Source organism: Pristiophorus japonicus, chromosome 3, assembly GCF_044704955.1.
Source record: "Pristiophorus japonicus isolate sPriJap1 chromosome 3, sPriJap1.hap1, whole genome shotgun sequence".
NCBI classification, from domain to species: domain Eukaryota; kingdom Metazoa; phylum Chordata; class Chondrichthyes; family Pristiophoridae; genus Pristiophorus; species Pristiophorus japonicus.
Window position 1 is genome coordinate 326103458 of NC_091979.1, and position 13679 is coordinate 326117136.

General features: G+C 43.5%; 5 non-coding genes across 5 annotated transcripts; all 5 read left to right on the forward strand.

The window, feature by feature from the left end:
• The first annotated feature begins 192 nt into the window (after window positions 1-192).
• Window positions 193-265, forward strand: trnav-cac (transfer RNA valine (anticodon CAC)). The gene has a single exon. It is a non-coding gene; the product is annotated as a tRNA-Val (tRNA).
• Window positions 266-2939: 2674 nt separating this feature from the next.
• Window positions 2940-3012, forward strand: trnav-cac (transfer RNA valine (anticodon CAC)). The gene has a single exon. It is a non-coding gene; the product is annotated as a tRNA-Val (tRNA).
• A 2674-nt stretch (window positions 3013-5686) lies between these two features.
• trnav-cac (transfer RNA valine (anticodon CAC)) lies at window positions 5687-5759 on the forward strand. Its single transcript has one exon. It is a non-coding gene; the product is annotated as a tRNA-Val (tRNA).
• A 2674-nt stretch (window positions 5760-8433) lies between these two features.
• trnav-cac (transfer RNA valine (anticodon CAC)) lies at window positions 8434-8506 on the forward strand. Its single transcript has one exon. It is a non-coding gene; the product is annotated as a tRNA-Val (tRNA).
• Window positions 8507-11180: 2674 nt separating this feature from the next.
• trnav-cac (transfer RNA valine (anticodon CAC)) lies at window positions 11181-11253 on the forward strand. The gene has a single exon. It is a non-coding gene; the product is annotated as a tRNA-Val (tRNA).
• The last annotated feature ends 2426 nt before the right edge of the window (window positions 11254-13679 follow it).

Consider the following 13679-nt stretch of genomic DNA (forward strand, 5'->3'; position numbering starts at 1 on the left):
TACTTGCTGAGGAATGGCCACTCCTGCTCCTATGTATAAAGGCAGAGAAGCACGGGATCAATTCCTGCCTCACTCACAACCTTGCGAAATATAGCACCGTCATTCTATTCTCGTGACACAAGCTCCAAAAGTGTAGTCCAGCTGTTGAGGTTAAAGCTCTGGTTATGTTCCCAACAATGTTACTGCCACAGCGTTTCCGTAGTGTAGTGGTTATCACGTTCGCCTCACACGCGAAAGGTCCCCGGTTCGAAACCGGGCGGAAACATTATGCAAACGTGTTCAATTAATGATTAGATAAAATTAAATCATTCATATTAGTGGTTCAATATTAACAGAGTGCAGTGTCTCACGATGCTGTTCCATTTACTGTTTTCTCTCTACAGTTCTGTACACACTCAAATTCTACACAGTGTCTCTCACTCCCTCCCGTTTCCAGCCCTGACGCTGGAGAAACCATATCTCAAAGCTGCACATTCCGTGCATTCAGGTCAGCTGTGAGAGATTATTAAAGGATCCTGCCACACCGCCACGCTTCACAACAGAAAATTAAAGCCACAAACAAACCCATCGACTAATCGCTCTTCCCCAGCTCCAGAGTGAGTGAGGGCGGGACAAGCCCTAACTTCCGCTCCCACACTCTCCAATCAACCGCTGCCGGCGGAAAGCGGAAAATGCAGCATCAAACAGCGGTTTACCGCCCTTCACTGGGCTGCAAAATGCCACCGTTCGAAACAACGCTCCCCGTGCACCGAACAGCAGCCTCATAAGATGCTTCATCTCAGCTTCGTGAGTTCGAACCCGAGCTTGCACGAACACTTCTTCACTGGAAACACCATTAATTATCTGATTGCCACGTTTTGCATCATGAAAGTAATCCTAACTGATAATTATATAATCATAGAGATTTACAGCATGGAAGGAGTCATTTAATCCCATCGTATCTGCACCGGCCAACAAATGCCCAGTTTTAGGTGTGTACCCCTGCACCTTATTGCATTTCATGTGCACATCTCAGTACTTGTTAAATGTGGTGAGGGTTTCTGCCTGCACCACACTTTCAGGCAGTGAGTTTGAGACCCCCACAAACATCTGCATGCAGAATGTTCACTTCAAATCCCCTTTAACCCTTACACTAATTACTTTTAAATTATGCAGCCTGGTTGTTGACCACTCCGCTATGTGAAATAGACACTTCTAATCAAAAATATCTAGGCCCCTCCTATTTTTATACACCTCAATGCTGTCGCCCATCAGCTTCCTCTGTTCTAAGGAAAACAAACCCATCCTATCCAATCTGTCCTCATAGCAAAGTTGCTCCACTTCCGGCAACATCTATGTAAATCTCCTCTGTACCCTCTCCAGCGTATTCACGTTCTTCCTTCAATGCGGTGACCAGAACTGCACGCAGTACTCCAGCTGTGGCCCAAACAGACTTTTATACAGTTCTAGCTTAAGCCACTTGCTGTTCTGTTCCTTGCTTCTGCCAATAAATGCAACCATTCCATATGACTTCTTTACCAACTTTTCCAACTTGCCAGCTACCTTCAGGGATCTGTGGACATGCAATCCCAGTTACCTTTGTTCCTCTACACTTCTCAATGTCATACCAGTTGATGTGTATTCCCTTTCCTTGTTAACCCTCCACAAATGCGCGATCTCTCACATCTCTGGATTAAATTCCATTTGCCACTGCTCTACCCCCTTATCAGTTGATTGATATCTTCCTGGAGTCTCCAGCTTTCTTCTTCATTATCAACCCACTGCCGATTTTAATAACACCTGAAAATTTCGGAATCATAACACCTATATTCAAGTTTAGATCATTGATAAATACCATAAAAAGCAATGGATCTGGCACTGAAAACTGCGGAACCCAACTGGAAACATCCTTCCAGTCACAAAAACACCCATCAAACATTAGCCTTTCCTTCCTGCCTCTGAGCCAAATTTGGATCCAATTTGCCACTTCGCCCTGAATCACATGGGCTTTTACTTAGAAAATGCATAATCATTAAATGTTATCCTGCCTTCATGGGAAAACATCATTATTTGACTGATGATCTTCATTTGCACAACTAAAGAAATGTTAACTGAAGGAGAGTCCTTAATTGAATAACTTATCTGTGCTCTGCACTTTACCTCTGAATCCATAAAACATTTTTGACACTGTGCTTTAGAAGTCTGCTTCAAAATGTTCATTGCTGGTAACATGTACATGAAACGTTGGAAACAGTGAGATAGACTGCAGTGCAAGGGACTGGTTATTGTGAAACAGCAAGGAAAATATACATTCTGGAAGAATACCATCGAAAAGAAGTGTGACCCAAGCAGCCAAAAAGAAGATGAAGTGCTGAGCCCTTTTCAGCAAAAAATTATTTTCCCTAACATTTCTCTGACCGAATCTTCACAAAACAAAAATGATGCTTTTAAAGTCATTAAACCCGAATTGCCGTGCACCCGAATCTTCTGAATCAGATGCTTCTCGTTGTGCCGACTGCATCCATGTCCCTTTCAATATTCTGCTGACATGCACACTATTAAATGTGCCACTAACTTATAGAATCAAAGAATAAGGGAATGGTTGCAGCCCGTCGAGCCCTTGCAAACTCTCAACAAGTCTCACCCCCCTGTCATTTACCCACAGCCGTGCAATTTTTTTCATTCGGATACTTATCCAACTCCGTTTTGAAAGATAAGATTGAGTCTGACTCCACCTGCCTTTAGAGCAGTGTATTCCAGATTCTAACCACTGGCTGAGGAATGGCCACTCCTGTTCCTATGTATAAAGGCAGAGAAACACGGGATCAATTCCTGCCTCACTCACAACCTTGCGAAATATAGCACCGTCATTCTATTCTCGTGACACAAGCTCCAAAAGTGTAGTCCAGCTGTTGAGGTTAAAGCTCTGGTTATGCTCCCAACAATGTTACTGCCACAGCGTTTCCGTAGTGTAGTGGTTATCACGTTCGCCTCACACGCGTAAGGTCCCCGGTTCGAAACCGGGCGGAAACATTATGCAAACGTGTTCAATTAATGATTAGATAAAATTAAATCATTCAGATTAGTGGTTCAATATTAACAGAGTGCAGTGTCTCACGATGCTGGTCCATTTGCTGATTTCTCTCTGCAGCTCTGTTCACACTCACATTCTACACAGTGTCTCTCACTCCCTCCCGTTTCCAGCCCTGACGCTGGAGAAACCATATCTCAAAGCTGCACATTCTGTGCATTCAGCTCAGCTGTGAGAGATTATTTAAGGATCCTGCCACGCCACCACGCTTCACAACAGAAAATTAAAGCCACAAACAAACCCATCGACTTATCGCTCTTCCGCAGCTCCAGAGTGAGTGAGGGCGGGACAAGCCCTAACTTCCGCTCCCACACTCTCCAATCAGCGGCTGCCGGCGGAAAGCGGAGAATGCAGCATCAAACAGCGGTTTACCGCCCTTCACTGGGCTGCAAAATGCCACCGTTCGAGACAACGCTCCCCGTACACCAAACAGCAGCCTCATAAGATGCTTCATCTCAGCTTCCTGAGTTCGAGCCCCAGCTTGCACGAACACTTCTTCACTGGAAACACCATTAATTATCTGATTGCCACGTTTTGCATCATGAAAGTAATCCTAACCGATAATTATATAATCATAGAGGTTTACAGCATGGAAGGAGTCATTTAAGCCCATCGTATCTGCACCGGCCAACAAATGCCCAGTTTTAGGTGTGTACCCCTGCACCTTATTGCATTTCATGTGCACATCTCAGTACTTGTTAAATGTGGTGAGGGTTTCTGCCTGCACCACACTTTCAGGCAGTGAGTTTGAGACCCCCACAAACATCTGCATGCAGAATGTTCACTTCAAATCCCCTTTAACCCTTACACTAATTACTTTTAAATTATGCAGCCTGGTTGTTGACCACTCCACTATGTGAAATAGACCCTTTTAATCAACAATATCTAGGCCCCTCCTTTTTATTTACACCTTAATGCTGTCGCCCATCAGCCTCCTCTGTTCCAAGGAAAACAAACCCATCCTATCCAATCTGTCCTCATAGCAAAGTTGCTCCACTCCCGGCAACATCTACGTAAATCTCCTCTGTACCCTCTCCAGCGTATTCACGTCCTTCCTTCAATGCGGTGACTAGAACTGCACGCAGTACTCCAGCTGTGGCCTAACCAGAATTTTATACAGTTCTAGCAAAACCCACTTGCTGTTCTGTTCCTTGCTTCTGCCAATAAATGCAACCATTCCATATGACTTCTTAACCAACTTTTCCAACTGACCAGCTACCTTCAGGGATCTGTGGACAAGCAATCCCAGTTACCTTTGTTCCTCTACACTTCTCAATGTCATACCAGTTGATGTGTATTCCCTTTCCTTGTTAGCCCTCCACAAATGCGCGATCTCTCACATCTCTGGATTAAATTCCATTTGCCACTGCTCTACCCCCTTATCAGTTGATTGATATCTTCCTGGAGTCAGGAGCTTTCTTCTTCATTATCAACCCACTGCCTATTTTAATAACACCTGAAAACTTCGTCATCATAACACCTATATTCAAGTTTAGATCATTGATAAATACCATAAAAAGCAATGGATCTGGCACTGAAAACTGCGGAACCCCACTGGAAACATACTTCCAGTCACAAAAACACCCATCAAACATTCCCCTTTGCTTCCTGCCTCTGAGACAAATTTGGATCCAATGTGCCACTTCGCCCTGAATCACATGGGCTTTTACTTAGAAAATGCATAATCATTAAATGTTATCCTGCCTTCATGGGAAAACATCATTAATTGACTGATGATCTTCATTTGCACAACTAAAGAAATGTTAACTGAAAGAGAGTCCTTGATTGAATAACTTATCTGTGCTCTGCACTTTACCTCTGAATCCATAAACCATTTTGGACACTGTGCTTTAGAAGTGTGCTTCAACATGTTCATTGCTGGTAACATGTACATGAGACGTTGGAAACAGTGAGATAGACTGTAGTGCAAGGGACTGGTTATTGTGAAACAGCAAAGAAAATATACATTCTGGAAGAATACCATCGAAAAGAAGTGTGACCCTAACAGCCAAAAAGAAGATGAAGTGCTGAGCCCTTTTCAGCAAAAAATTATTTTCCCAAACATTTCTCTGACCGAATCTTCACAAAACAAAAATGATGCTTTTAAAGTCATTAAACCCGAATTTTCGTGCACCCGAATCTTCTGAATCAGATGCCTCTCGTTGTGCCGACTGAATCCATGTCCCTTTCAATATTCTGCTGACATGCACACTATTAAATGTGCCACTAACTTATAGAATCAAAGAATAAGGGAATGGATGCAGCCCGTCGAGCCCATGCCAACTCTCAACAAGTCTCACTCCCCTGTCACTTACCCACAGCTGTGCAATTTTTTTCATTCGGATACTTATCCAGCTTCGTTTTGAAAGATAAGATTGAGTCTGACTCCACCGCCCTTTAGAGCAATGTATTCCAGATTCTAACTACTTGCTGAGGAATGGCCACTCCTGCTCCTATGTATAAAGGCAGAGAAGCACGGGATCAATTCCTGCCTCACTCACAACCTTGCGAAATATAGCACCGTCATTCTATTCTCGTGACACAAGCTCCAAAAGTGTAGTCCAGCTGTTGAGGTTAAAGCTCTGGTTATGTTCCCAACAATGTTACTGCCACAGCGTTTCCGTAGTGTAGTGGTTATCACGTTCGCCTCACACGCGAAAGGTCCCCGGTTCGAAACCGGGCGGAAACATTATGCAAACGTGTTCAATTAATGATTAGATAAAATTAAATCATTCATATTAGTGGTTCAATATTAACAGAGTGCAGTGTCTCACGATGCTGTTCCATTTACTGTTTTCTCTCTACAGTTCTGTACACACTCAAATTCTACACAGTGTCTCTCACTCCCTCCCGTTTCCAGCCCTGACGCTGGAGAAACCATATCTCAAAGCTGCACATTCCGTGCATTCAGGTCAGCTGTGAGAGATTATTAAAGGATCCTGCCACACCGCCACGCTTCACAACAGAAAATTAAAGCCACAAACAAACCCATCGACTAATCGCTCTTCCCCAGCTCCAGAGTGAGTGAGGGCGGGACAAGCCCTAACTTCCGCTCCCACACTCTCCAATCAACCGCTGCCGGCGGAAAGCGGAAAATGCAGCATCAAACAGCGGTTTACCGCCCTTCACTGGGCTGCAAAATGCCACCGTTCGAAACAACGCTCCCCGTGCACCGAACAGCAGCCTCATAAGATGCTTCATCTCAGCTTCGTGAGTTCGAACCCGAGCTTGCACGAACACTTCTTCACTGGAAACACCATTAATTATCTGATTGCCACGTTTTGCATCATGAAAGTAATCCTAACTGATAATTATATAATCATAGAGATTTACAGCATGGAAGGAGTCATTTAATCCCATCGTATCTGCACCGGCCAACAAATGCCCAGTTTTAGGTGTGTACCCCTGCACCTTATTGCATTTCATGTGCACATCTCAGTACTTGTTAAATGTGGTGAGGGTTTCTGCCTGCACCACACTTTCAGGCAGTGAGTTTGAGACCCCCACAAACATCTGCATGCAGAATGTTCACTTCAAATCCCCTTTAACCCTTACACTAATTACTTTTAAATTATGCAGCCTGGTTGTTGACCACTCCGCTATGTGAAATAGACACTTCTAATCAAAAATATCTAGGCCCCTCCTATTTTTATACACCTCAATGCTGTCGCCCATCAGCTTCCTCTGTTCTAAGGAAAACAAACCCATCCTATCCAATCTGTCCTCATAGCAAAGTTGCTCCACTTCCGGCAACATCTATGTAAATCTCCTCTGTACCCTCTCCAGCGTATTCACGTTCTTCCTTCAATGCGGTGACCAGAACTGCACGCAGTACTCCAGCTGTGGCCCAAACAGACTTTTATACAGTTCTAGCTTAAGCCACTTGCTGTTCTGTTCCTTGCTTCTGCCAATAAATGCAACCATTCCATATGACTTCTTTACCAACTTTTCCAACTTGCCAGCTACCTTCAGGGATCTGTGGACATGCAATCCCAGTTACCTTTGTTCCTCTACACTTCTCAATGTCATACCAGTTGATGTGTATTCCCTTTCCTTGTTAACCCTCCACAAATGCGCGATCTCTCACATCTCTGGATTAAATTCCATTTGCCACTGCTCTACCCCCTTATCAGTTGATTGATATCTTCCTGGAGTCTCCAGCTTTCTTCTTCATTATCAACCCACTGCCGATTTTAATAACACCTGAAAATTTCGGAATCATAACACCTATATTCAAGTTTAGATCATTGATAAATACCATAAAAAGCAATGGATCTGGCACTGAAAACTGCGGAACCCAACTGGAAACATCCTTCCAGTCACAAAAACACCCATCAAACATTAGCCTTTCCTTCCTGCCTCTGAGCCAAATTTGGATCCAATTTGCCACTTCGCCCTGAATCACATGGGCTTTTACTTAGAAAATGCATAATCATTAAATGTTATCCTGCCTTCATGGGAAAACATCATTATTTGACTGATGATCTTCATTTGCACAACTAAAGAAATGTTAACTGAAGGAGAGTCCTTAATTGAATAACTTATCTGTGCTCTGCACTTTACCTCTGAATCCATAAAACATTTTTGACACTGTGCTTTAGAAGTCTGCTTCAAAATGTTCATTGCTGGTAACATGTACATGAAACGTTGGAAACAGTGAGATAGACTGCAGTGCAAGGGACTGGTTATTGTGAAACAGCAAAGAAAATATACATTCTGGAAGAATACCATCGAAAAGAAGTGTGACCCAAGCAGCCAAAAAGAAGATGAAGTGCTGAGCCCTTTTCAGCAAAAAATTATTTTCCCTAACATTTCTCTGACCGAATCTTCACAAAACAAAAATGATGCTTTTAAAGTCATTAAACCCGAATTGCCGTGCACCCGAATCTTCTGAATCAGATGCTTCTCGTTGTGCCGACTGCATCCATGTCCCTTTCAATATTCTGCTGACATGCACACTATTAAATGTGCCACTAACTTATAGAATCAAAGAATAAGGGAATGGTTGCAGCCCGTCGAGCCCTTGCAAACTCTCAACAAGTCTCACCCCCCTGTCATTTACCCACAGCCGTGCAATTTTTTTCATTCGGATACTTATCCAACTCCGTTTTGAAAGATAAGATTGAGTCTGACTCCACCTGCCTTTAGAGCAGTGTATTCCAGATTCTAACCACTGGCTGAGGAATGGCCACTCCTGTTCCTATGTATAAAGGCAGAGAAACACGGGATCAATTCCTGCCTCACTCACAACCTTGCGAAATATAGCACCGTCATTCTATTCTCGTGACACAAGCTCCAAAAGTGTAGTCCAGCTGTTGAGGTTAAAGCTCTGGTTATGCTCCCAACAATGTTACTGCCACAGCGTTTCCGTAGTGTAGTGGTTATCACGTTCGCCTCACACGCGTAAGGTCCCCGGTTCGAAACCGGGCGGAAACATTATGCAAACGTGTTCAATTAATGATTAGATAAAATTAAATCATTCAGATTAGTGGTTCAATATTAACAGAGTGCAGTGTCTCACGATGCTGGTCCATTTGCTGATTTCTCTCTGCAGCTCTGTTCACACTCACATTCTACACAGTGTCTCTCACTCCCTCCCGTTTCCAGCCCTGACGCTGGAGAAACCATATCTCAAAGCTGCACATTCTGTGCATTCAGCTCAGCTGTGAGAGATTATTTAAGGATCCTGCCACGCCACCACGCTTCACAACAGAAAATTAAAGCCACAAACAAACCCATCGACTTATCGCTCTTCCGCAGCTCCAGAGTGAGTGAGGGCGGGACAAGCCCTAACTTCCGCTCCCACACTCTCCAATCAGCGGCTGCCGGCGGAAAGCGGAGAATGCAGCATCAAACAGCGGTTTACCGCCCTTCACTGGGCTGCAAAATGCCACCGTTCGAGACAACGCTCCCCGTACACCAAACAGCAGCCTCATAAGATGCTTCATCTCACCTTCCTGAGTTCGAGCCCCAGCTTGCACGAACACTTCTTCACTGGAAACACCATTAATTATCTGATTGCCACGTTTTGCATCATGAAAGTAATCCTAACCGATAATTATATAATCATAGAGGTTTACAGCATGGAAGGAGTCATTTAAGCCCATCGTATCTGCACCGGCCAACAAATGCCCAGTTTTAGGTGTGTACCCCTGCACCTTATTGCATTTCATGTGCACATCTCAGTACTTGTTAAATGTGGTGAGGGTTTCTGCCTGCACCACACTTTCAGGCAGTGAGTTTGAGACCCCCACAAACATCTGCATGCAGAATGTTCACTTCAAATCCCCTTTAACCCTTACACTAATTACTTTTAAATTATGCAGCCTGGTTGTTGACCACTCCACTATGTGAAATAGACCCTTTTAATCAACAATATCTAGGCCCCTCCTTTTTATTTACACCTTAATGCTGTCGCCCATCAGCCTCCTCTGTTCCAAGGAAAACAAACCCATCCTATCCAATCTGTCCTCATAGCAAAGTTGCTCCACTCCCGGCAACATCTACGTAAATCTCCTCTGTACCCTCTCCAGCGTATTCACGTCCTTCCTTCAATGCGGTGACTAGAACTGCACGCAGTACTCCAGCTGTGGCCTAACCAGAATTTTATACAGTTCTAGCAAAACCCACTTGCTGTTCTGTTCCTTGCTTCTGCCAATAAATGCAACCATTCCATATGACTTCTTAACCAACTTTTCCAACTGACCAGCTACCTTCAGGGATCTGTGGACAAGCAATCCCAGTTACCTTTGTTCCTCTACACTTCTCAATGTCATACCAGTTGATGTGTATTCCCTTTCCTTGTTAGCCCTCCACAAATGCGCGATCTCTCACATCTCTGGATTAAATTCCATTTGCCACTGCTCTACCCCCTTATCAGTTGATTGATATCTTCCTGGAGTCAGGAGCTTTCTTCTTCATTATCAACCCACTGCCTATTTTAATAACACCTGAAAACTTCGTCATCATAACACCTATATTCAAGTTTAGATCATTGATAAATACCATAAAAAGCAATGGATCTGGCACTGAAAACTGCGGAACCCCACTGGAAACATACTTCCAGTCACAAAAACACCCATCAAACATTCCCCTTTGCTTCCTGCCTCTGAGACAAATTTGGATCCAATGTGCCACTTCGCCCTGAATCACATGGGCTTTTACTTAGAAAATGCATAATCATTAAATGTTATCCTGCCTTCATGGGAAAACATCATTAATTGACTGATGATCTTCATTTGCACAACTAAAGAAATGTTAACTGAAAGAGAGTCCTTGATTGAATAACTTATCTGTGCTCTGCACTTTACCTCTGAATCCATAAACCATTTTGGACACTGTGCTTTAGAAGTGTGCTTCAACATGTTCATTGCTGGTAACATGTACATGAGACGTTGGAAACAGTGAGATAGACTGTAGTGCAAGGGACTGGTTATTGTGAAACAGCAAAGAAAATATACATTCTGGAAGAATACCATCGAAAAGAAGTGTGACCCTAACAGCCAAAAAGAAGATGAAGTGCTGAGCCCTTTTCAGCAAAAAATTATTTTCCCAAACATTTCTCTGACCGAATCTTCACAAAACAAAAATGATGCTTTTAAAGTCATTAAACCCGAATTTTCGTGCACCCGAATCTTCTGAATCAGATGCCTCTCGTTGTGCCGACTGAATCCATGTCCCTTTCAATATTCTGCTGACATGCACACTATTAAATGTGCCACTAACTTATAGAATCAAAGAATAAGGGAATGGATGCAGCCCGTCGAGCCCATGCCAACTCTCAACAAGTCTCACTCCCCTGTCACTTACCCACAGCTGTGCAATTTTTTTCATTCGGATACTTATCCAGCTTCGTTTTGAAAGATAAGATTGAGTCTGACTCCACCGCCCTTTAGAGCAATGTATTCCAGATTCTAACTACTTGCTGAGGAATGGCCACTCCTGCTCCTATGTATAAAGGCAGAGAAGCACGGGATCAATTCCTGCCTCACTCACAACCTTGCGAAATATAGCACCGTCATTCTATTCTCGTGACACAAGCTCCAAAAGTGTAGTCCAGCTGTTGAGGTTAAAGCTCTGGTTATGTTCCCAACAATGTTACTGCCACAGCGTTTCCGTAGTGTAGTGGTTATCACGTTCGCCTCACACGCGAAAGGTCCCCGGTTCGAAACCGGGCGGAAACATTATGCAAACGTGTTCAATTAATGATTAGATAAAATTAAATCATTCATATTAGTGGTTCAATATTAACAGAGTGCAGTGTCTCACGATGCTGTTCCATTTACTGTTTTCTCTCTACAGTTCTGTACACACTCAAATTCTACACAGTGTCTCTCACTCCCTCCCGTTTCCAGCCCTGACGCTGGAGAAACCATATCTCAAAGCTGCACATTCCGTGCATTCAGGTCAGCTGTGAGAGATTATTAAAGGATCCTGCCACACCGCCACGCTTCACAACAGAAAATTAAAGCCACAAACAAACCCATCGACTAATCGCTCTTCCGCAGCTCCAGAGTGAGTGAGGGTGGGACAAGCCCTAACTTCCGCTCCCACACTCTCCAATCAGCGGCTGCCGGCGGAAAGCGGAGAATGCAGCATCAAACAGCGGTTTACCGCCCTTCACTGGGTTGCAAAATGCCACCGTTCGAGACAACGCTCTCCGTACACCAAACAGCAGCCTCATAAGATGCTTCATCTCAGCTTCCTGAGTTCGAGCCCCAGCTTGCACGAACACTTCTTCACTGGAAACACCATTAATTATCTGATTGCCACGTTTTGCATCATGAAAGTAATCCTAACCGATAATTATATAATCATAGAGGTTTACAGCATGGAAGGAGTCATTTAAGCCCATCGTATCTGCACCGGCCAACAAATGCCCAGTTTTAGGTGTGTACCCCTGCACCTTATTGCATTTCATGTGCACATCTATGAACTGGTTAAATGTGGTGAGGGTTTCTGCCTGCACCACACTTTCAGGCAGTGAGTTTGAGACCCCCACAAACATCTGCATGCAGAATGTTCACTTCAAATCCCCTTTAACCATTACACTAATTACTTTTAAATTATACAGCCTGGTTGTTGACCACTCCACTATGTGAAATAGACCCTTTTAATCAACAATATCTAGGCCCCTCCTATTTTTATACACCTCAATGCTGTCGCTCATCAGCCTCCTCTGTTCCAAGGAAAACAAACCCATCCTATCCTATCTGTCCTCATAGCAATGTTGCTCCACTCCCGGCAACATCTACGTAAATCTCCTCTACACCCTCTCCAGCGTATTCACGTTCTTCCATCAATGCGGTGAACAGAACTGCACGCAGTACTCCAGCTGTGGCCTAACCAGAATTTTATACAGTTCTAGCATAACCCACTTGCTGTTCTGTTCCTTGCTTCTGCCAATAAATGCAACCATTCCATATGACTTCTTAACCAACTTTTCCAACTGGCCAGCTACCTTCAGGGATCTGTGGACAAGCAATCCCAGTTACCTTTGTTCCTCTACACTTCTCAATGTCATACCAGTTGATGTGTATTCCCTTTCCTTGTTAGCCCTCCACAAATGCGCGATCTCTCACATCTCTGGTTTAAATTCAATTTGCCACTGCTCTACCCCCTTATCAGTTGATTGATATCTTCCTGGAGTCTCCAGCTTTCTTCTTCATTATCAACCACACTGCCTATTTTAATAACACCTGAAAACTTCGTAATCATAACACTTATATTCAAGTTTAGATCATTGATAAATACCATAAAAAGCAATGGATCTGGCACTGAAAACTGTGGAACCCCACTGGAAACATCCTTCCAGTCACAAAAACACCCATCAAACATTACCCTTTGCTTCCTGCCTCTGAGACAAATTTGGATCCAATGTGCCACTTCGCCATGAATCACATGGGCTTTTACTTAGAAAATGCAGAATCATTAAATGTTATCCTGCCTTCATGGGAAAACATCATTAATTGACTGATGATCTTCATTTGCACAACTGAAGAAATGTTAACTGAAAGAGAGTCCTTGATTGAATAACTTATCTGTGCTCTGCACTTTACCTCTGAATCCATAAACCATTTTGGACACTGTGCTTTAGAAGTCTGCTTCAAAATGTTCATTGCTGGTAACATGTACATGAGACGTTGGAAACAGTGAGATAGACTGTAGTGCAAGGGACTGGTTATTGTGAAACAGCAAAGAAAATATACATTCTGGAAGAATACCATCGAAAAGAAGTGTGACCCTAACAGCCAAAAAGAAGATGAAGTGCTGAGCCCTTTTCAGTAAAAAATTATTTTCCCAATCTTTTCCCTGACCGAATCTTCACAAAACAAAAATGATGCTTTTAAAGTCATTAAACCCGAATTTTCGTGCACCCGAATCTTCTGAATCAGATGCCTCTCGTTGTGCCGACTGAATCCATGTCCCTTTCAATATTCTGCTGACATGCACACTATTAAATGTGCCACTAACTTATAGAATCAATGAATAAGGGAATGGTTGCAGCCCGTCGAGCCCATGCCAACTCTCAACAAGTCTCACTTCCCTGTCATTTACCCACAGCTGTGCAATTTTTTTCATTCGGATACTTATCCAACTCCGTTTTGAA